Source organism: Bombina bombina, chromosome 1, assembly GCF_027579735.1.
Source record: "Bombina bombina isolate aBomBom1 chromosome 1, aBomBom1.pri, whole genome shotgun sequence".
NCBI classification, from domain to species: Eukaryota; Metazoa; Chordata; class Amphibia; order Anura; family Bombinatoridae; genus Bombina; species Bombina bombina.
In genome coordinates, this window is record NC_069499.1 from 1,076,091,715 (window position 1) to 1,076,117,092 (window position 25,378).

A 25,378-nucleotide genomic window follows, 5' to 3' on the forward strand; every position below is an offset into this window, starting at 1 on the left:
TACAGTTAGATAGTGCTAGTTCATGTGTGTCATATAGATAACATTGTGCTCACTCCTGTGCAGTTATTTAGGAATCAGCACTGATTGGCTACAATACATGTCTGTCAAAAGCACTGAGATAAGGGGCAGTCTGAAGAGGCTTAGATACAAGGTAACTACAGGGGAAAAAAGTATATTAATATAACAGTGTTGGTTATGCAAAACTAGGGAATGAGTAATAAAGGGATTATCTATATTTTTAAACAATAACAATTCTGGAATAGACTGTCCCTTTAATACAGAGATTCAGAACCATCCTAGGACAGCTATTTCATGGTATTATGCTGGGAGTGAGTGGAATCACTGCTCAGTGAAGTTGATTTCCTAGCAAAAAACAACTTTTAAAATGATGGGGGACGAAAGTGACATTAAAATCATCCACTATGTTTAAAATATAGAGAGAATAACTCGTTGTGTAGCCCATTACCTAGACAAGTCAGAAGACCTATTTTTCACACAGAAGACCACTGGCTACACTGTTTCCAATGCAACAAAGGATTCTGGATAAGGTATGCAAGTGATTTTCATAAGGACTCACTTTATATATATATATATATATATATATATATACTATACTATACTATACTATATAGTATTCATCAAGACTTCCACAATGTTTCTCTATAATATATGTTATTTATTTCATCATATCATAGTACATCAGTACTTCAATACATGACCAACGTTTCAGCCCCACCCTGGGCCTTTATCAAGGTACAAAATACACATCCAGAGCACCTTAAATACCCTGAGTTTCAAATTTTCCCACCAGGCCCCCCTGCTGACATCACATACCTATCATTCTCCCCTAGTGAACCTTTTAAGAACTGCATTCTTTGCTTCTACTTTTTCTTATTAGGCATGCTGGAAAAAAGAAAGGATTGTGTTAACATTGCAGGAAGGACCTGGATGTCATCACGTGTATAATGCAGTACATTTTACATATTGATCACAAGACATATATATCATAGAAAGCATTACAAGGAGAGATATGTGTTCAGTCCCTTAGGTTGGACTGTGTCTAACTCATCTATCCAGCTAGCCTCTCTTTGAAGCAGTATCTTTTTCCTATTAGCACCCATGATCTGTTTTACCACCTGATCTATAGGGACACATCTCAAGCTAGATGTTGGGTGCTTACATTCCAAAAAATGCTTAGCTACTGGCTGGTCAGTTTTTCCAGTGTCAATGGCTGCCCTAATGCTGGACCTATGTGCTGCCAACCTCTCCTTTAACATGCATTCCATCTTCCCAGCATAACCAGTATGGGGGAGAGATTTGCCCAGAGAGGTTATCCCAAGGCAGTAATTGAGGAAGGCCAGAAACAGGCTCTAACAACCTCCTCATTAAAAAATAAAAGTAAAGGAAAAGAGGAAAAAAGGTTGTGTTTAGTTCAGATGTTTGGAAGTTCAGAAAAGCTGTTTTAAATAATTGGGATATACTGAGAACAGAGGATAGGTTGAAACCCTTTGTAAAGGAAACACCAATATTTTCATGCCGAAGAAGTCTAAAAGACTTACTTGTTAAAGCAGACCCTATTGAAAAATATGAGAAAAAGACTACACATTTTCTAACTAGAAAGCCAGGAGTGTACAAATGCCATGGGTGTGTAACTTGTAACAGTCTGATTTTGGGGAACACTTTTACCCACAGCAGAACAAGCAAAAGATATAAGATCAAACATGCTCTTAACTGTGAATCTAAAAATGTGGTGTATTTAATTAAGTGTCCCTGTGGAAAGTCTTATGTGGGGAAGATGGAATGCATGTTAAAGGAGAGGATGGTGGTACATAGGTCAAACATTAGGGCAGCCATTGACACTGGAAAAACTGGCCAGCCAACAGTTAAGTATTTTTGGAGTGTAAGCACCCAACATCTAGCTTGAGATGGGGCCCTATAGATCAGGTGGTAAAACAGATTAGGGGTGGTAATAGGAAAAAGATACTACTCCAAAGAGAGGCTAGCTGGATATATGAGTTAGACACAGTCCAACCTAAGGGACTGAACACATATCTCTCCTTGTCATGCTTTCTATGATATATATGTCTTGTGATCAATATGTAAAATGTACTGCATTATACGTGATGACATCCAGGTCCATCCTGCAATGATAACACTATCCTTTCTTTTATCCAGCATGCCTAATAAGAAAAAGTAGAAGCAAAGAATGCAGTTCTAAAAAGGTCCACTAGGTGACGTTATAAGGTAATAGTTGGAGACGGATAGGTATGTTATGTTAGCAGCAGACCTGGAGGGAAAATTTGAAACTCAGGGTATTTAAGGTGCTCTGGATGTGTATTTTGTACCTCGATAAAGGCCTCGGTTGGGGCCGAAACATTGGTCATGTATTGGTACTTATGTACTATGATATGATGAAATAAATAACAGATATTGCAAAGAAACATTGTGGAAGTCTTGATGAATATTATGATATAATTGACTTCATACGGATAAAAGGATCAGACAGCCGGCTTCACTTTTATGATATATATATATATATATATATATATATATATATATCACATTTTCTTTGTGTGGCCACGCTATCCAAACCTATTTCAACTTATAGTATTAGCACAAGTGGTGTTAGCACTCAACAGCACTAATATATTTGCACTCCGCTAGTAATATAGGCCTTAATGTTTTCCAATCAGGGAAATCCATGTATATAAATGCAAATACTACAAAAGTGTCTCCTAAAATGACTTCTCTCCTAAATCATTTATAAGAACTAGTTTTACAAAATGAAGCCAAATACAACAAATCAATAATAGGGTTTCTGTGTAGTGGCACACAAGATTGAATATCTGGAATATCTGTTTGCTTTCCTCAACCTTAGATAGAAGGTTTTTGTCATTTAAGAGTTCCTCTAGTCAAGCTGCCAATCTCGCTAACATCACCTACTGTACTTGAGGTTTCATAAGTGCTTCATAGTTCTAGAAATTGAGATTACAACAGTTTGAGGGCATACATTCCCTATAAGCTCATTAGTTTATCTATGACTTTGCAAACCTATGGACATCTGTTATTCCTATATTGTAAAGTATCACTAAGCCTACAAAAGTACTGACTGTTCTGACATGCTTCTCGCAGGAAAAAGCTATAGCTAAGAGAGCTGATGCCAGCTAAGGCAAACTTAGTAATGATCAGGTTCAAGTAGACACAAAGCACATCTACATATAGCTGTATACAGTAATTTAGCAACCTCTTAAAAACAATATAGTGACTGAAGTATGCAAGGTACTCAGAGGGTAATGTGATTCTTACTACAAGATATACAGAAATCTTAAAGGGACAGTTTACTCTAAATTTTTCTCTTCTTTAATTTGTTCCCAATAATCCACTTTACCTGCTGGAGTGAATTTAATAGTTTACAAGTAGCTCCTTTACCCTTATATTGGCATTTGAAATAGTTGATTTAGCATGTGGTATCCCCACCTATTCTGAAAGATTGTGGCTGCAGGTCCAAGCTATAGATAATTTTTGTAAACACAGGCAGCAGAAGAAAGTATATGGATATAGCAGAGATAAGGATACAATGTTGATTTTCCATTGTTCTGGTGATTGTTTTATGGACAGATATAAGATAAAGAAGCAGGTATATGTAGATAATGTGATAAAGTTATGAGATCTGATTATACCTACAAGCTCAACCCATTTTATTAGGTTGTGGCTTCAAAACACAAAATCAGAGCTTTAATATACATAAATAAACCTTACAGGGAGTGCAGAATTATTAGGCAAATGAGTATTTTGACCACATCATCCTCTTTATGCATGTTGTCTTACTCCAAGCTGTATAGGCTCGAAAGCCTACTACCAATTAAGCATATTAGGTGATGTGCATCTCTGTAATGAGAAGGGGTGTGGTCTAATGACATCAACACCCTATATCAGGTGTGCATAATTATTAGGCAACTTCCTTTCCTTTGGCAAAATGGGTCAAAAGAAGGACTTGACAGGCTCAGAAAAGTCAAAAATAGTGAGATATCTTGCAGAGGGATGCAGCACTCTTAAAATTGCAAAGCTTCTGAAGCGTGATCATCGAACAATCAAGCGTTTCATTCAAAATAGTCAACAGGGTCGCAAGAAGCGTGTGGAAAAACCAAGGCGCAAAATAACTGCCCATGAACTGAGAAAAGTCAAGCGTGCAGCTGCCAAGATGCCACTTGCCACCAGTTTGGCCATATTTCAGAGCTGCAACATCACTGGAGTGCCCAAAAGCACAAGGTGTGCAATACTCAGAGACATGGCCAAGGTAAGAAAGGCTGAAAGACGACCACCACTGAACAAGACACACAAGCTGAAACGTCAAGACTGGGCCAAGAAATATCTCAAGACTGATTTTTCTAAGGTTTTATGGACTGATGAAATGAGAGTGAGTCTTGATGGGCCAGATGGATGGGCCCGTGGCTGGATTGGTAAAGGGCAGAGAGCTCCAGTCCGACTCAGACGCCAGCAAGGTGGAGGTGGAGTACTGGTTTGGGCTGGTATCATCAAAGATGAGCTTGTGGGGCCTTTTCGGGTTGAGGATGGAGTCAAGCTCAACTCCCAGTCCTACTGCCAGTTTCTGGAATACACCTTCTTCAAGCAGTGGTACAGGAAGAAGTCTGCATCCTTCAAGAAAAACATGATTTTCATGCAGGACAATGCTCCATCACACGCGTCCAAGTACTCCACAGCGTGGCTGGCAAGAAAGGGTATAAAAGAAGAAAATCTAATGACATGGCCTCCTTGTTCACCTGATCTGAACCCCATTCAGAACCTGTGGTCCATCATCAAATGTGAGATTTACAAGGAGGGAAAACAGTACACCTCTCTGAACAGTGTCTGGGAGGCTGTGGTTGCTGCTGCACGCAATGTTGATGGTGAACAGATCAAAACACTGACATAATCCATGGATGGCAGGCTTTTGAGTGTCCTTGCAAAGAAAGGTGGCTATATTGGTCACTGATTTGTTTTGGTTTTGTTTTTGAATGTCAGAAATGTATATTTGTGAATGTTGAGATGTTATATTGGTTTCACTGGTAAAAATAAATAATTGAAATGGGTATATATTTGTTTTTTGTTAAGTTGCCTAATAATTATGCACAGTAATAGTCACCTGCACACACAGATATCCCCCTAAAATAGCTATAACTAAAAACAAACTAAAAACTACTTCCAAAACTATTCAGCTTTGATATTAATGAGTTTTTTGGGTTCATTGAGAACATGGTTGTTGTTCAATAATACAATTAATCCTCAAAAATACAACTTGCCTAATAATTCTGCACTCCCTGTAAAAGGCTAATTTTCACACATTTTTTACTCTGCAGTTGGTAAAAAAAGCAATTGTAAACACATTAAGGGAAAAACTATTTTACAGTATACTGTCCCTTTAAATATTCATATGATTGTATTGAAAATGCATGTGTTTTAAATGTATTGAAGAAAGAACATTTTGTACCTTTAAACCAAGGAGAGTTAGACATTGACAGCTAATGACAGCCAGATAATTATTAACCCCCTCCCTATCAAAACTGTAAAGTGCTATATGTACAAAAAGTTCTATCCAAGAGAAGTAAACTAGACTAGAAGTCAACAAGATCATGCTATGCCACTTGTTTTGAATTTCAAATGAGTTGTGGATTTTTTGGGGGGCAACATTCAAAGTGAATTCCATTTTCTCTCCCTCCTGTGACAGCCATCAGCTAATCACAAAATGCATATACGTATATAAACGGTGCTGCACATGCTCAGTAGGAGGAAAATGTGTATATACATAGGCATCTATTTATCAAGCCGTAAACCGCAAATACGCTGGAATTCCGCAGCATATTTGTGGTTAGTTATCAAACCCTACAGACCGGCAAAAGTAGAATTTTGTGACGTAACATACGATCCGCCGGACTCAGTCCGACACAGATCGATGCTTACGTCACTACAGATGTTCCGAACGCAAATTCGGCACAATCTGACTACTTTTGCTAGTTATCAAATATCTACCAGGTACGCTCGCCACTATTCTGGCCCAGCGTACCTGGTTTTCAATCCGCCGCCCTGGAGGCGGCGGATGCCATAGGAATCAATGGGAGTCTGAAAGCATTGAAAGCTTATGTTCGCTGCTGCCCGATATCCCATTGATTCCTATGGTAACGTTTACACCTAACACCCTAACATGTACCCCGAGTCTAAACACCCCTAATCTGCAATTCCCCCTACACTGCCGCCACCTACATTATACTTATTAACCCCTAATCTGCCATCCCTACACCGCCGCCACTTAAATAAAAGTTATTAACCCCTATCCCGCCGCTCCCGGACCCCGTCGCAACTAAATAAACTTATTAACCCCTAAACCGCCACTCCTGGAGCCCACCGCCACCTACATTATACTTATTAACCCCTAATCTGCTGCCCCTACACCGCCACCACCTACATTATATTTATTAAGCCCTAATCTGCCCCCCCTACACCGCCACCACCTACATTATATTTATTAAACCCTAATCTGCCCCCCCCCAACACCGCCGCCACCTACATTATACTTATTAACCCCTAATCTGCCCCCCCCTACACCGCCGCAACCTACATTATATTTATTAACCCCTAATCTGCCCCCCCTACACCATCGCCACCTACCTACACTTATTTACCCCTAATCTGCCGCCCCCAACGTCGCTGCCACTATTATTCCTATTTAAAACTAAATACTTACCTATAAAATAAACCCTAAGCTAGCTACAATATAACTAATAGTTACATTGTAGCTAGCTTAGGGTTTATTTTTATTTTACAGGGAACTTTGTATTCATTTTAACTAGGTACAATAGTTATTAAATAGTTATTAACTCTAAAACCCACCCAACCCCCCCTTAAAAAAATCTAACACTAACCCCTTGAAGATCACCCTACCGTGAGAAGTCTTCACCCAACTGGGCCGAAGTCCTCAACAAAGCCGGCAGAAGTGGTCCTCCAGACGGGCAGAAGTCTTCATCCAGATGGCATCTTCTATCTTCATCCATCCGGCCCGGAGCGAGTCCATCTTCAAGACATCTGACGCGGAGCAAAAGTGTAGGTAGGTGACGGCGGTGTAGGGGGGCAGATTAGGGGTTAATAAATATAATATAGGTGGCGGCGGTGTAGGGGGCAGCAGATTAGGGGTTAATAAGTATAATGTAGGTGGCAGCCGGTATAGGGGGCGGCAGATTAGGGGTTAATAAATATAATGCCGGTGGCGGTGGTGTAGGGGCGGCAAATTAGGGGTTAATAAGTATAATGTAGGTGGCGGTGGGCTCTGGGAACGGCAGGTTTAGGGGTTAAACACTTTATTTAGTTGCGGCGGGGGCCGGGAGCGGCGGTTTAGGGGTTAATACATTTATTAGAGTTGCGGTGGGCTCCGGGAGCGGCGGTATAGGGGGTAAACAGTATAGTATAGTGTGGGTGTTTAGTGACAGGGTACCAAGAAAGCTGTGAAAAAGCCGAAGAGCAGCGAGATCGATGACTGTTAGTTAACAACAGTCCGCTGCTCATCGCCCCGTACTTGGTGCGTGGCTTTTTGACAGCTTTTTTGATAATTTTGGAGAACGTATTCAGGTCCGCGGCAGCGATGTTAGGCGATCTTAGGCGAGCGTATTGATGCCGTCGAATGCAAGTAAGTGGACGGCTTGACAAATAGATGCCAAAATGTGCACATTTTGATAATAGAAATAGATTTGGTAATTTTTAAATGTGTATGCTCTACCGGAATCATGAAAGTTTAATTTTGACTTTAGTCCGTTTAACTAGAAAGCAATTAACTTTGCTGGAAAAATTTGATTTATCAGTCATACATCTAGACTCTTAAAAAAGACAGATATAATTTGTTCCAAGAAGTAAATGAGCATACAATTTTTGTTACTAAATCTACCTGCATGAAGTTCAATGTATTTCATATTTTCAGCCCAAGCTTTGGAACTGGATTATTGCCCCCCATAAAGAGGGTATTATATAACACTGCCCTGCCTGTGAAAAAATTGGTCAGTCTAGTAGCGGGAGATTAACCCAAAATGTATTTTATTCTTATTGCAAAATAAAGGGAGGTAACAGACAAGTCCTGCAACCGATTATGGAAAGTTTGTGAAGGAATTCCCATGAGGTGAATAAAAGAATCATAACCAATACCCCAAAAACATCCATCTGACAAGCACTGCATACTGACTGGAAACTGGGCCTCAAAATACACTGAAAACCCCTCTCTCTGAAGAAAATGATTTACATCTTCATTCTTCAACCACCTCCAGCGTAGGCAAAGAAAAGACACCTCCTGCAGAGGCAAAGAAATTCCAATGAGTAATAGATCTTAGACTCTCACTACCTGTTTGTTAATGTATCTGTCTAAGTAAATGCACTATTTTTCTTAATAATAAACATCCCTGGGTCTTATGCAGCCTACAGAGTATTTTTTTTAATCATTGCACACACTGAACTAAGTCATGGGCATGCTTGGAGTGGCCTGATTGTGACATAGCATACATAATTTGGTGGTGATTTACAAATAAATAAATAAAGTTGATAAAAATGATAGTAAAGATAAATACAATAAAAAGCTAAAGTAACTATATATATTGTACAGCTGGTTGTCCACCCTAAGATCCACAGGCCATAATTTGTCTTTCCAGTGATTTATCTTGACCTCCAACACATGCTTTCTCTCACCGCTTACAATATAAAGAAAATGTAATCTCTACAACCAGTTCGATCCTTCCCTCTTTGTGTGGATCCAGTGTTGCTGCATGTGTGTGAGTCTATGAAGGTCTGTGATACTTTTATTTCACATTTATTTATACAGAAATATACATTTGTTTAGATTACTTACTCTACAAGTATACATCCCCTCATTTGAAACGTTTATACACCAATGTTCTAGAGCTGATTTCCTATAGAGAATAGAGCCACACAAACTGTTTCTGAATACACACACAACAATTATAGCTGTTGACCCAGCTGGCCTGACCTAAAGTCTTATATTTACCCCTAACCGTTGATTCATAATTTCCCCACTGTTTTATTCCCATTTAGTTACTTGCTTTATCAATGGGAATGTGCCCTGTATAAAAGTTAACTAGCATTACAAGTCCCAGTGAGTTTAAACTATTTTGGTTTGTTTGCATTTGTATCAAAACAAGACAATATTCCATTCATATAATATTTATATTTGTATGCAAAAAGTAAGACACCTACTTTCTAGCCTTTCTACACTGTATAAAAAGATTACCAGTTCCTTGTGGTGTTTTATATCATATGTGGATTTATATGTTATACGTTATATTGTTCTTCCTTCTCTAGACAAGTTGGAGTGCCTCTGTCAAAATGGCAAAAAGCAACTGAGCCAGCAACGTTCTAAACATTGACGGCATAGGTCTGAGCAGAAAATAATTTACTTTTCTCCCTAGTTGGCCACAACAAAAGAGACCAAGAACATTAATTCCACCACCAGTCATTTCAGCCGGAGTAACCCTAAACTCTTGATTTGCAAATTCTTGATAATTATGCAAACAATTATCCTAGTTTATGTCTAGGTATTCTCATGAGATCTGGATTTCAATTAGAAGTAATTGTACAATAAATACAGCAATCTGACTTGCAAGTTCAATTTAAATATGATATTCTGGCACTGCAAACATTGTGGTAACAGTAATCATTCAATTGTACAATATAGATGGTAAGCGAGGAATATTTTCTGTATTTTAATACTGTGGTTATTTCACCAGGATGGGCCGGACATATTTATGTACACAGAAATTAAGATGTTGCAAAGTGTGGCAAATGTTTTTGGAGAGGCAAATTTTGAGTCTTATGTCAATCAAAGGTTTTAGGCATAAACAGAATGTCCCTGGTCAGAAAAAAGAAAACAGTTAATGCACAACATGGGCCTTATCGGGTAAAGCCTCACATGACATTTGCCAAATGGAGGTGTGTGCAACAACTTAACATTGGGTGCATGCGTCCCATCTTTTGATACAAAGAATCATCAGGAGACCCCAGAGGCCATAGTTATGTGTGCTATTGGCATGAAGTGGGTTAAGCACAAGCTCTGGGTATATGACTGTCAGAAAGTTGGTTAAATAACTTTGCATTGTGTAAATAGCAATATGGGGGTTCATTTCCAACAAAGTCTATGTTAAAGGAATATGAACTCCAACATTTTTCTTTCATGATTCAGATAGAGCATGCAGTTTCAAACAACTTTCTAATTAACTTCTATTATCAATTTTTCTGTTCTCTTGGTATCTTTTTTTGAAAAGCAGTGATGTATACTTGTGTCTGCCAATTTGCCAAGAATGTCATCTAAATTTGAATGAGACCCAAAGGACAGCACAATTTCCTGTCATGTAGTGCTCCAGATGCCAACCTAGGTATCTCTTCAACAAAGAATAACATGGATACAAAGCATATTTGATAAATAAGTAAATTGGAAACTTTTTAAAAAATGTTATACTCTGAACCACATAAGAAAAAAACATAAATTATGCTTATCTAATAATTTTCTTTTCTTCAGATGGAAAGAGTCCACAGCTGCATTCATTACTTTTGGGAATTCAGAACCTGGCCACCAGGAGGAGGCAAAGACACCCCAGCCAAAGACTTAAATACTCCTCCCACTCCCCTCATCCCCCAGTCATTCTCCTGAGGAACAGTAGAAGAAATATCAGGGTGAAAAGGTGCCAGAAGAAAAAAAATTGAGGCCGCCCTACATAAAAACACGGGCGGGGAGCTGTGCACTCTTTCCATCTGAAGAAAATAAAATTATCAGGTAAGCATAATATATGTTTTTCTTCATAAATGGAAAGAGTCCACAGCTGCATTCATTAATTTTGGGAAAACGATACCCAAGCTATACACTGAATACTCAAAATGGGAGGGTACAAAAGGTACCAGGCCTAAAACCACATCCCAGCAAAAATCCTGCTTCATCTGAAGCCAGGAAAACATAGGAAAAGAGAAAAGGCCCCAAGGACACAGAGAGTCCACAAGCCTTGCTAGAGACCGCAGAAACAGACTCAACTGAGCTAACACTCCTCCAGGAGACACCATCGCCCAAAGGTCGGTCCTCAACCACATACCCTTACAGAGAAAGGGGAACAACAAGAATTCCCGGAAGACCCTAAACAGGGCGCAATAAGATCCAAATAAAAATGGAAAACTCCAAAAAGCAAGCCAAGCTCACATGGACCCTAAGGCTAAGGGGTTCCTGAAACAAGGGAAGGCAATGCCCAGACCACAAGGTTGAGACCAGGAATCAGAAGAGAGAAGAAAACTTCTCTGAAAAAGCAGAGCAACTGCCTCGAAAAAATTACTGAAACCGGAGTCCCAAGTCGCCAGTAACTCAGAATATCGAATGTTCCCAAACCAACACCTGCATCAAACCCAGAGAAGCAACCTCTGAACACCACACGCTGCAGTCATACCAGGGTGACTTGAAAAATAAAATACTTGCAGACAAGTAAAAAGCAGTCGAAGATAGATAGCCAACACCAACCTACAAACTGCTAACTTCCACTAATCAGCGGGTACACTGCAGGATATTCAAAGCTGCAAGGCCTACCCACGTGTCTAGAACAACGAGGAGCCCAGAACCTTAAAAAGGCTCACCGTACCTTAACAATTCGAGGATAGACAACATATCTCAGATCCTATTCCAACAGTAACCTACAGGTCTGAGAGACAGGGGAACAGAAAGGACCCCAATCACCAGCATCCAGATAAAAGGGCGGAATGGGTTAGCCTCAGGCACCCCAACAGAGCTCGGGAGCCTTCCAGAAGCACCTACAAACAGGTACTCCCAATGAGGACCCCATAGAGATTGAGATCTAACTTGGAGACTGCAAAACCCCAGACGGAACAGAACAATCCCAGAAAGTGGACCACTCTCTGTACAGGATAAACCTCCTGTTCCAACCCCCTGCACACAGGGCAGGACAAACATCCTCCAGAGAGAGGAGAACCTCACTTCTTTAAGAAAGGCAAACAACCCCCCCCCCCCATCCACCCAGGGAAGGGCACAGCTAAAGAACAGCGCACATGCTCACAAGGGCAAAGCCATAGTCTGAGCCGAATGAAAAAACATCCAGGCGCCACTGAGGAATATGAAAAGGGAACTTCTCAAGAAGGAAGCACATACCGTTCAAGAACAAGGCAGGCCCTGTGGAGCCTGAGCACACAGAACTCCTGGCCAAACTGCTAGTAGTTCAACTAGTGAGACCATAAAATATAGTCTATGTTCCCTGGAAAACTAGAGCTCCAGAACCAGCTATATGATCATAAAATTCTGGAAAAGAATGCCAGATAAGGTCATGAAGAAAGAGTACCCACACCCACAGCGGGATCCAGGTAGTGAAACCATGGAGCTAACCCCTAATCTGACCAGTTGGCTTAGGCCCAGAAAGATGCAGACAAAAGAAAAGGCCAGAGCCCCAGAATTGTTTAAACCAACAATATTCCAGGAAACCCCATACCTCATCTGAATAAAACAGACTACACAGAGGATAAGACTAACCCGGCGAACTGGTCTAGGACTCACTCATAAATCCCAACCCAAGGGATAAGGGTACACCCCTTACAGAAGTCCAACTCCAAAAGAGCTTGGGCACGACAGAACCACTAAGATTCTAAGCCCAACAGGCGTAGAACAACCAACTTCCAGGGGAAATATCGGGAAATATCCTTGAAGGGCAAAAAAGCCCATAACGGCGGCAAGGAGGCACTAAATCCTCAACCCACGCGGGGAAAGAAACACTTGAATCCCGACATATTGGAACCAACGGAGTGTGACGCACTTAGACTCTACCGAGTCCCAGGCGACCAGCTTAAACGTTTGATGAGGACTGCCCATGCCCTACGGACCCTCAGGTCCCCTCAGAATGCTTAGCTGACACTTGTAAAAACAAGATAAGCAAAACACAAATAATAATGCAATCACACAATGCCCAAACCGGACCAGCCAGGCAGAACAGGCTCCACATGTTTGAAACAGGCCATAATATTCACTCCATTCAGGGAGGGATAAAAAACGACAGACAAACATAGGACTAAACATGTCCCCAAAACAACTTCCATAGAAGTGACAAGTGCGATCAAGGATCACGAGTATCCATTCCAGAAGAAAAATTCCCAAAGGAATATAAAACAAAACATGAGCTCTTTCAAGGGACATTAAACCCAAAAAAAATCTTTCATTATTCAGATAGAGAATACAATTTTTAAAAAGTTTCCAATTTACTTCTATTATCAAAATTTTTTCATTCTCATGTTATTCTTTGTTAAAGAGATACCTAGGTAGGTAGCGTGCACATGCCTGAAGCACTACAGGACAGGAAATAGTGCTGCCATCTAATGTATAACATTGTTGCAAAACTGCTGCTATATAGTGCTGCAGACACGTGCACACTCTTGAGCTTACATTTCTGCTTTTCAAATAAGGATAACAAGAAAACAAAGAAAATATGATACTAGAAGTAAATTAGAAAGTTGTTTAAAATTTTATGTTCTATCTAAATCATGAAAGAAAAAAAATTGGGTTTTACGTCCCTTTAAATCAAATAAAAGTCATCCTCACCGGATTAACCCCTTAATGACCGCAGCACTTTTCCATTTTCTGTCCGTTTGGGACCAAGGCTATTTTTACATTTTTGCGATGTTTGTGTTTAGCTGTAATTTTCCTCTTGCTCATTTACTGTACCCACACATATTATATACCGTTTTTCTCACCATTAAATGGACTTTCAAAAGATACCATTATTTTCATCATATCTTATAATTTACTATAAAAAACATTATAAAATATGAAGAAAAAATGGAAAAAAACACACTTTTTCTAACTTTGACCCCCAAAATCTGTTACACATCTACAACCACCAAAAAACACCCATGCTAAATAGTTTCTAAATTTTGTCCTGAGTTTAGAAATACCCAATGTTTACATCTTCTTTGCTTTTTTTGCAAGTTATAGGGCCATAAATACAAGTAGCACTTTGCTATTTCCAAACCACTTTTTTTCAAAATTAGCGCTAGTTACATTGGGACACTAATATCTTTCAGGAATCCCTGAATATCCATTGACATGTATATATTTTTTTTTCAAAGACATCCCAAAGTATTGATCTAGGCCCATTTTGGTATATTTCATGCCACTATTTCACCGCCAAATGCGATAAAATAAAGAAAATTGTTCACTTTTTCACAAATTTTTTCACAAACTTTAGGTTTCTCACTGAAATTATTTACAAACAACTTATGCAATTATAGAATAAATGGTTGTAAACGCTTCTCTGGGATCCCCTTTGTTCAGAAATAGCAGACATATATGGCTTTGGCTTTGCTTTTTGGTAATTAGAAGGCTGCTAAATGCCACTGCGCACAATACGTGTATTATGCCCAGCATTGAAGGGGTTAATTAGGGAGCATGTAGGGAGCTTCTAGGGTTAATTTTAGCTTTAGTGTAGTGTAGTAGACAACCCCAAGTATTGATCTAGGCCCATTTTGGTATATTTCATGCCCCCATTTCACCGCCAAATGCGATCAAAGTAAAAAAAACGTTAATTTTTTCACAATTTTAGGTTTCTCACTGAAATTATTTACAAACAGCTTGTGCAATTATGGCACAAATGGTTGTAAATGCTTCTCTGGGATGCCCTTTGTTCAGAAATAGCAGACATATATGACTTTGGCGTTGCTTTATGGTAATTAGAAAGTCGCTAAATGCTGCTGCGCATCACACGTGTATTATGGCTAGCAGTGAAGGGGTTAATTAGGTAGTTTGTAGGGAGCTTGCAGGGTTAATTTTAGCTTTAGTGTAGAGATCAGCCTCCCACCTGACACATCCCACCCCCTGATCCCTCCCAAACAGCTCCCTTCTCTCCCCCACCCCACAATTGTCCCCGCCATCTTAAGTACTGGCAGAAAGTCTGCCAGTACTAAAATAAAAGTTTTTTTTTTGTTTTTTTTTTAAGAAAAAAAAAAAAAAGCATATTTACATATGCTGTGTTTAGGATCCCCCCTTAACCCCCAACCTCCCTGATCCCCCCCAAAAACAGCTCTCTAAGCCTCCCTCTCAGCCTTATTGGGGGCCATCTTGGGTACTGGCAGCTGTCTGCCAGTACCCAGTTTGAACAATCAAATGTTTATTTTTATTTTTTTTTTATTTTTTTTCTGTAGTGTAGCTCAGTCCCCCAACCCCCCCCCCCCCCACGGACCAACCCCCACCACCTAAATGACACCTAAGGGTTTTTTTATATATTTAAATTTTGTCCCACTTTTATTTTGGGACACATTTTTTCCGTAGTGTAGCGGTTCCCACCCGCTCCCTCCCCGTGCAAGCGCCCGCCCCCGCCCCCTCGTGCACGCGCGCACGCGCGCGCCCCCGGACTTGTCCGCCCACGATCCCGCCCCCCTCCACATGACCAGGGCCATCGATGGCCGCCACCCACCTCCCACACCGGCTCCCACCCACCAACGATACCGGCCATCGATGTCCGGTGCAGAGAGGGCCACGGAGTGGCTCTCTCTGCATCGGATGGCCGTAAAAGGTTATTGCAGGATGCCTCCATATCGAGGCATCACTGCAATAACCGGAAAGCAGCTGGAAGTGAGCAGGATCGCTTCCAGCTGCTTTCCACACCGAGGACGTGCAGGGTACGTTCTCAGGCGTTAACTGCCTTTTTTTCTGAGGACGTACCCTGCACGTCCTCGGTCGTTAAGGGGTTAAAGAAAAGAAAAGGTAACCCATAGGTTTTTCACCCAAGGAGAACAGACACGCCCGCAGGACTCAGCCCAATGGAACCCTGCTCATCCAAGCTCAGGCTGGAAAATATACTCAATGATCAGACTATAAGAGGAATACTTAATCTCCTTATATTTAATTATGTGTGCTATTCGAAGCAGAAGACTGAGAACTCCTATATCCATAAGGATGGGATCCTCCAACAACGCCAAAACATGTCGTAGCAAAACACGAAGGCGCGCCAGTCTATATCAAAAAGCACAGCACACCTCTGCTGGAGCCTCAGGACCAGTCGCTCCCCTGGACAGCTGAACGGGCCACCCAATGCCTGGGGGACCCAGGTTGACGGGACACAAATATAATCTTAAGCAGACATCTGGAAGCTGCAGATGTGCTAAGGCTATAAGTATTTGCATATACTTTAGTATACTATAGCCTTATTTGCATATACTATAGCACTTTAGAACACGTTTATTAATTTTAAAAAAACATAAGTCTACTATATATATATATATGTAACATTTAAAATATATTTTAAGACTTTGTTAGCAGAACTATTTCTTTTTTTTTAGCACACCTTTTGCTTAGCACTTGAGCGAAACCATGGACCTGAGTGCGCTACAAAACTCAGGTCCAGGCTTTTGCGCAAGTGCTAAGCCCCATAGGCTTATTCCTATGGGGAAACACTCTCTAAGTCTACACCTAACACCCTAACATGAACCCCGAGTCTAAACACTTCTAACCTTACACTTATTAACCCCTAATCTGCCGCCCCCGCTATCGCTGACACCTACATTATATTATTAACCCCTAATCTGCCGCTCTGGACACCGCCGCAACCTACATTATACCTATGAACCCCTAATCTACTGCCCCTAACATCGCTGACACCTACATTATATTTATTAACCCATAATCTGCCCCCCCCAATGCCGCCGCCACCTACCTACACTTATTAACCCCTAATCTGCCGACCGGACATCGCCGCCACTATAATAAATGTATTAACCCCTAAACCGCTGCACTCTCGTCTCGCAAACACTATAATAGATTTTATTAACCCCTAATCTGCCCTCCCTAACATCGCCGCCATCTACCTACAAATATTAACCCCTAATCTCCCGCCCGCAACGTCGCCGCTACTATAATAAATTTATTAACCCCTTAACCTAAGTCTAACCCTAACCCTAACACCCCCCTAACTTAAATATCATTTAAATTATTCTAAATAAATTTACTATCATTAAATATTTTTTTCCTATTTAAAACTAAATACTTACCTATAAAATAAACCCTAATATAGCTACAATAAAACTATTAGTTACATTGTAGCTATTTTAGGATTTATATTTATTTTACTGGCAACTTTGTATTTATTTTAACTAGGTACAATAGCTATTAAATAGTTATTTAATAGCTACCTAGTTAAAGGGACACTGTACCCAAATTTTTTCTTTTGTGATTCAGATAGAGCATGACATTTTAAGCAACTTTCTAATTTACTCCTATTATCAAATTTTCTTCATTCTCTTGGTATCTTTATTTGAAATGCTAGAAAGTAAGTTTAGATGCCGGCCCATTTTTTGTGAACAACCTGGGTTGTTCTTGCTGATTGGTGGATAAACTCATCCACCAATAAAAAAAAGTGCTGTCCAGAGTTCTGAATAAAAAAAAAACAGCTTAGATGTCTTCTTTTTAAAATAAAGATAGCAAGAGAACGAAGAAAAATTGATAATAGGAATACATTAGAAAGTGGCTTAAAATTGCATGCTCTATCTGAATCATGAAAGAAAAAATGTGGGTTCAGTGTCCCTTTAAAATAATTACGAAATTACCTGTAAAATAAATCCTAACCTAAGTTACAAATACACTTAACACTACACTATCAATAAATTAATTAAATAAATTACCTACAATTAGCTAAACTAAAATACAATTAAATAAACTAATCTATAATACAAAAAACCCCCACTAAATTACAGAAAATACATTTTTTTTACAAGAAGTTTAAACTAATTGCACCTAATCTAAGCCCCCTAATAAAATAAAAAAGCCCCCCAAAATAATAAAATGCCCTACCCTATTCTAAATTAAAAAGTAATCAGCTCTTTTACCAGCCCTTAAAATGGCCTTTTGCGGGGCATTGCCCCAAAGTAAACAGCTCTTTTACCTGTAAATAAAAATACAATACCCCCCCAACATTAAAACCCACCACCCACATACCCCTACTCTAACCCACCCAAACCCCCCTTAAATAAACCTAACACTAACCCCCTACCTTGAGTCGCCTTCACTCAGCTGAGCCGAATTCTTCATCCAAGCGGAGCAAGAAGATGTCCTCCATCCGGTAGAAGTCTTCATCCAAGCGGGGCAAGAAGAGGTCCCCCATCCGGTAGAAGTCTTCATCCAAGCGGGGTCTTCTATCTTCATCCATCCAGAGCGGAGCCATCTTCCAGCCAGCCGACACGGAGCAATCCTCTTCAACCGACGGACTAACGACGAATGATGTTTACTTTAAGGGACGTCATCCAAGATGGCGTCCCTCGAATTCCGATTGGCTGATAGGATTCTATCAGCCAATCGGAATTAAGGTAAGAAAAATCTGATTGGCTGATTCAATCAGCCAATCAGATTGAAGTTCAATCCGATTGGCTGATCCAATCAGCTAATCGGATTGACCTCGCATTCTATTGGCTGTTCCGATCAGCCAATAGAATGTGAGGTCAATCTGATTGGCTGATTGGATTAGCCAATCGGATTGAACTTCAATCTGATTGGCTGATTGAATCAGCCAATCAGATTTTTCTTACCTTAATTCAGCCAATCGGAATTCGAGGGACGCCATCTTGGATGACGTCCCTTAAAGGAACCGTCATTCATCGTTAGTCCGTCGGTTGAAGAGGATGGCTCCGCGTCAGCTGGCTGGAAGATGGCTCCGCTCCGGATGGATGAAGATAGAAGACCCCGCTTGAATGAAGACTTCTACTGGATGGAGGACCTCTTCTTGCCCTGCTTGGATAAAGACTTCTATCGGATGGAGGACATCTTCTTGCTCCGCTTGGATGAAGAATTCGGCTTGGCTGAGTGAAGACGACTCAAGGTAGGGAGATCTTCAGGGGGTTAGTGTTAAGTTTATTTAAGGGGGGTTTGGGTGGGTTAGAGTAGGGGTATGTGGGTGGTGGGTTTTAATTTTGGGGGGGTATTGTATTTTTATTTACAGGTAAAAGAGCTGATTACTTTGGGGCAATGCCCTGCAAAAGGCCCTTTTAAGGGCTGGTAAAAGAGCTGATTTCTTTTTAATTTAGAATAGGGTAGGGCATTTTATTATTTTGGGGGGCTTTTTTATTTTATAAGGGGGCTTAGATTAGGTGTAATTAGTTTAAACTTCTTGTAAAAAAAAATTATTTTCTGTAATTTAGTGGGGTTTTTTTTGTATTATAGATTAGTTTATTTAATTGTATTTTAGTGTAGCTAATAGTAGGTAATTTATTTAATTAATTTATTGATAGTGTAGTGTTAGGTGTATTTGTAACTTAGGTTAGGATTTATTTTACAGGTAATTTTGTAATTATTTTAACTAGGTAGCTATTAAATAGTTAATAACTATTTAATAGCTATTGTACATAGTTAAAATAAATACAAAGTTGCCTGTAAAATAAATATAAATCCTAAAATAGCTACAATGTAACTAATAGTTATATTGTAGCTATATTAGGGTTTATTTTATAGGTAAGTATTTAGTTTTAAATAGGAAAAATTTATTGAATGATAGTAAATTTATTTAGATTAATTTAAATGATATTTAAGTTAGGGGGGTGTTAGGGTTAGGGTTAGACTTAGGTTTAGAGGTTAATAAATGTATTATAGTAGCGGCGACATTGCAGGCGGGAGATTAGGGGTTAATATTTGTAGGTAGGTGGCGGCGATGTTAGGGAGGGCAGATTAGGGGTTAATAAAATTTATTATAGTGTTTGCGAGACGGGAGTGCGGCGGTTTAGGGGTTAATACATTTATTATAGTGGCGGCGAGGTCCAGTTGGCAGATTAGGGGTTAATAAGTGTAGGTAGGTGGCGGCGACATTGGGGGGGGCAGATTAGGGGTTAATAAATATAATATAGGTGTTGGCGATGTAAGGGGCAGCAGATTAGGGGTTCATAGCTAGGTGGCGGCGATGTCCGGTCGGAAGATTAGGGGTTTAAAAAAATTATTATAGGGTTGGCGATGTGGGGGGGCCTTGGTTTAGGGGTTCATAGGTAGTTTATGGGTGTTAGTGTACTTTATAGCACAGTAGTTAAGAGCTTTATGTTCCCACGTTAGCCCATAAAGCTCTTAACTACTGACTTTTTTTGACGGTAGGAGTCTTGTCGGTAGAGGCTCTACCGCTCACTTCTTCCAAGACTCCAAATACCAGCGTTAGGCAAATCCCATTGAAAAGATAGGATACTCAATTGACGTAAGGGGATCTGCGGTAGCCTGGAGTCGTGGAAAGAAAGTGAGCGGTAGACCCTTTCCTGTCTGACTCTAAATACCAGCGGGTGGTAAAAAGCAGCGTTAGGACCCCTTAACGCTGCTTTTGACGTCTAACGCCAAACTCTAAATCTAGGCGTAAATTTGTAATCTTTGTATTAGTGTATTGTGTTGTATAATTAATGTGAAGAATTATTAAATTAGAAACATATATGCAAATTACACCCACTGCCTGAACCCCTTTATTGCTATGCTATGTAAACTTTACCAATTCACAAATCACAGATATCTATGTCATGTTATTTTTTTAAATTAGGCAGTATATACAGTATATTGAATATGAAAATATAAGCTATATTTATTTAATAGCCAAAAAAAATATTTAACAGGAATGATTAATAATGTATGTACTACAAAGGATATGTTTAAAAGTAGAAAGATGTTTTCTGTTTACTGTCTCTTTAATTAGTGTTTACATAATACTGATGCTTCAAATTAGTTGATGTTCTTATCTAAACATAGAAATTCCTGAATTCTATGCTGTATTTTCATAGTCTTTTTTTCTTAGTACAAATATTAATGTATATATTAAGTAGCTACAGAAACCACACAACTGTAAACAAAGGAAAATATGGAATGTGTATTAACCATGAAAATAATCTATATTATTTTGTAACATAAACTGTAGTTTCTTTCCATTTCCTAATTAGGAATTAAAATCAGTTAATGGGACATAAAAAGTAAGTTTGAAATGGCCAGTGACAGGCCAAGTACATGTATACATAGGGTGAGATTACATATGTGGAGTAAGTTTCAGCGTAACTGCTGAAACCCACGTCGCCCGTAAGTTCGCCTCGCACATCGGGTGAATCACATAAACCGTGCCGCCAGATGATAGACTGCCGTAAATCGGATAAACTGATGAGGTTCAGAAATGTGCGCATCTACACATTTCTGGCATCACCAGTAACTTACAACAGTAATATTGCGGTGCATAACTAAAAAGTTGAAATCCCACGTAAAAATCTTAACCAGACCCAAAAAATTAAACCAACATGTCAAAACGCCATTCCAACCCTCTAAACCGTCATCCCCCCACATCGCAATAAATATTAAAAGTTATAAACCCCTAATCTGCCATCCCCTCACATCGCAATATCTAAAAAAAATGTATTAACCAACAATCTGGCAACTCCCCACAACGCAAAGTATCTATTAAAACTATTAACCCCTAAACCGCCAAACTCCACAACGCAAAGGATCTAATAACACTATTAACCCATAATCTGCCAACCCCCCACAATGCAAAGTACCTAATTAACCTATTAACCCCTAATCTGCCAACCCCCCACAAAGCAAAGTATCTAATAAAACTATTAACCCATAAACTGCCAACCCCTCACAACGCAAAGTATTAACCTAATAACTAAGCTTCCTAACCTAACACCCTCTAAATTAACCCAAATTAAAATACACTTACTTAAAATAAAAAATACTAACTACATTAAAAATTAATTAAAAATTACAAAAAATAAAAAAACTAATTTAGTAAAAAAAAAAACTATTACGCAAAATAAATAAACCTAATATTACAACAAAAAAACTAACATTACAAGAAAAACAAGCTAAGATTAAAAAACAAACAAAAAAACTAACATTACAGAAAATAAACAAAATTATCCAAAATAAAAAGTTATTCCTAATCTAATACCCCCTTAAAAAACACACCCCAAAATAAAAAAAATTAAAAAAAATTATGCTTACCTGATAAATTTCTTTCTTTCCTGATATGGTGAGTCCACGGCTTGAGCAATTACTGTTGGGAATATCACTCCTGGCCAGCAGGAGGAGGCAAAGAGCACCACAGTTAAACTGCTCTCTCCCTTACCCACAACCCCCAGTCATTCAACCGAAGGGAAATGGAGAAAAAGTAGTAACACAAGGTTTAGAGGTGCCTGAGGTTATAGTGAAAAGAAGAACTTTAAAATAAAGGGTGGGGTTGTGCACTCACCATATCCAGAAATAAATACATTTATCAGCTAAGCATAAATTTGTTTTTTCTTTCCTAAGATATGGTGAGTCTGTGGCTTGAGTAATTACTGTTGGGAACTAATACCCAAGATAGAGGACACGGATAAATAGGGAGGGACAAAACAGGAAGTCCTAAACAGAAGGCACCCTCGCTTGAAGAACCTTTCTCCCAAAAGAAGCCTCAGCAGAGGCAAAAATATCAAATTTGGAAAATTTGGAAAAAGTATGTAGAGAAGACCAAGTTGCAGCCTTGCAAATTTGTTCCACAGAAGCTTCATTTTTGAAAGCACAAGAAGAGGAAACAACTCTTGTGGAATGAGCTGTAATTCTCTCATGAGGCTGCTGTCCAGCAGTGTCATAAGCCAAACAAATTATACTATGTAACAAAAGAGAAAGAATAGTAGCAGTAGCTTTCTGGGCTTTACATTTCCCAGGGAAACAGACAAAGAGGGCAAAGGACTGGTGAAATTCCTTAGTCACCTATAAGTAGAATTTAAGAGCACGTACAACATCCAAATTGTGTAACAAACGTTCTTTGGAAGAAGAAGGATTAGGACACAGAGAGGGAACAACAATTTCAGGATTGATATTTCTATTAGAAACAATCTTAGGAAGGAAACCTAACTTAGTACAAAGAACCGCCTTATTGGCATGAAAAATAAGGGGAATCATAAGAGAAGCAGAAGAGATAGCAACAAGAAACAAAACCTTCCAAGATAACAAATTAATGTCTATGGAATGCAACGGCTCAAACAGAGCCAGCTGTAAAACTTTAAGAACAAGGTTAAGGCTCCAAGGAGGAGCAACAGACTTAAAGACAGGCCTGATTTTAACCAAGCACTGACAAAAAGATTGCACATCTGGCACATCCGCCAAACGTTTATGTAGTAAAACTGATACAGCAGAAATCTGACCCTTCAGGGTACTGACTGACAATCCCTTCTCCAGGCCTTCCTGAAGATAAGATAAAATTCTAATTCTACTCCAAGAGTAGCCCTTGGATTCACACCAATAAAGATATTTATGCCATATCTTATGGTAAATCTTTCTAGTAACAGGTTTGCGAGCCTGAATCATGGTCTCAATAACCGTCTCAAAAAACCCCCGCTTAGACAGAATTAAGCGTTCAATCTCCAAGCAGTCATCCTCAGAGAAATGAGATTTGGATGAAGGAAGGGACCCTGAATCACGAGGTCCTTCCTCAGAGGTAGTCTCCAAGGTGGGTGTCAGGTCTCCTGTCAGTCATTTCATAGCCCTTCCCACTTTGTCTTTAAGAGTATCCTGTTTCCTGTAAACAGGTGCTTAGTATTGAAACTGCTTCCTAGCAGGTGTATGTGCAGTTGTTTCTTAGGATACAAACCTAACATAATCTCCTTTCTCTAAGCCACTTGGACATCTGAACTAAGGAATAAAACTCCTCTCTACTACTGCAGTATTTATTGCCTTTGCAGTTTCTGAAGCTACATTGGACCGCAACATATTTCACAGCACACCTTCCTATTACAAAATCTTGTGCTCCCTTCTTGCCACAACTCCACTGGCACTTAGTGGTTGTTTCCTGAGTACAAGTCAACTAACCAGAAGAAAACCAAAGCAATTACAAAGAGGAAAACTGGATTGTAAAACCGGAACTTAGCCACACCCCCTTTTGTGACATCACTCTCTGTTCATTCAGCTTCAGTGCAGCCTACTCTGATTCAGTGTGTCAGCAGCCTGTCAGCAAGTCTGAAAAGGATTGTTTCCATCTCTACACTATCTGATACAAGGTAACACCTTGCCTGAACTAACTAACAGAGACTTTGTTTACTATAACACCAGAGCCTTTGTGTTGTTACATTGTGCCCAGATTAACTTTAACCTTTAATAACTTTTCACTGAAAGTTAATCTGTATTCATCCACATTGAATACAGAAACTCAGGTGGAACAAACTCATTTTATGCAACACTGCAATTGAGATCCAAAACTATATTCATAATTGTAACAGATTATACACAGAATATCACATAATACTAAGCCAAACAGTGAAATGGATCCAGCAGAGCTGCCTCAGTATGTTTATTCACTTTCTCAACGTGTGGATCAACTTAATCAAGGGTTAAGGGAAATTCAGCTAGAAAATCAAACTTTGCATAAAATAATAAAGGATTCAATACAACAAAAATCAGGTCATACTGAAACTATCCCAGAACCATTAGTATCTCAACCAGATATGTTTCATGGTGACAGGAAGCTCTATAGACAGTTTAAAAATGCTTGCAATTTGTTTTTTGATTTAAGAAATAAAACATATAATACTGATAAAATAAAGGTATTAACGATAATATCCTTTTTACGTGGAAAACCCAGGGCATGGGCCGACCAATTCTATGAAAATGATGATCCTATTTTAAGCTCTCTTGATGAATTCTATGAAGCAATGGATGATCTGTATCAGGATAGCAACATCCAGAACACAGCTGAAACAAGAATGAGAGCATTAAAACAAGGAAAGAAAAATGCAGAAGAATACCTCACTGAATTTAAACATTACGCCACAGATTCACAGTGGAATTCAGTAGCGCTGAAAAATCAATTCAGGCTTGGGTTGTCTGATCCAATAAAAGACGAGCTAGCTCACATTGAACCTCCCAAGACGCTAGAAGATTTAATGAAGTTAGTTGTGCAAATAGATAGGCGTCTCAGAGAGAGGAAGGCAGAACGTCAATCCTCAGAGTACATGCCGCGGCTACCTCGAATTCACTATTCAGAGTCTCCTAATCCCCAAGCAATATCAAAAAGTAATTCAGAAGTAATGGACATCGGGGTTATTCGAGGACCCCTGATGCCAGAAGAGAGGAGCCGTCGGAGAGCACAACAATTATGTATGTACTGTGCTAACCCTAATCACAGTGTGAAGGATTGCCCACTACTTATCCGTACAAAGAGAAGTAAATTTACTTATATACATTCTGTTATGCCTAAAGATCTAAAACCAACTTACTGTCATCTATCTCTATTTTTACAGTGGGACCAAAACCGAACAAGGATTGATGCAATCATAGATTCAGGAGCGACAGGAAACTACATAGATAGGACTTTCACTGTAAATAATAAAATTC

At 39.4% G+C, this 25,378-nt stretch overlaps 1 protein-coding gene and 1 long non-coding RNA gene across 2 annotated transcripts in view; one reads left to right on the plus strand and one right to left on the minus strand.

Moving 5' to 3' along the window:
- Window positions 1-8,445, plus strand: part of LOC128640288 (uncharacterized) — a 231,108-nt gene extending 222,663 nt beyond the window's left edge. The window contains exon 3 of the long non-coding RNA XR_008399327.1: window positions 8,099-8,445. This is a non-coding gene — a long non-coding RNA (uncharacterized LOC128640288). The remainder of the gene's footprint in view (window positions 1-8,098) is intronic.
- The window catches only part of RIPOR3 (RIPOR family member 3), a 626,178-nt gene that overhangs the window by 471,965 nt on the left and 128,835 nt on the right, over window positions 1-25,378 (minus strand). The gene's annotated exons all lie outside the window — the stretch shown is intronic.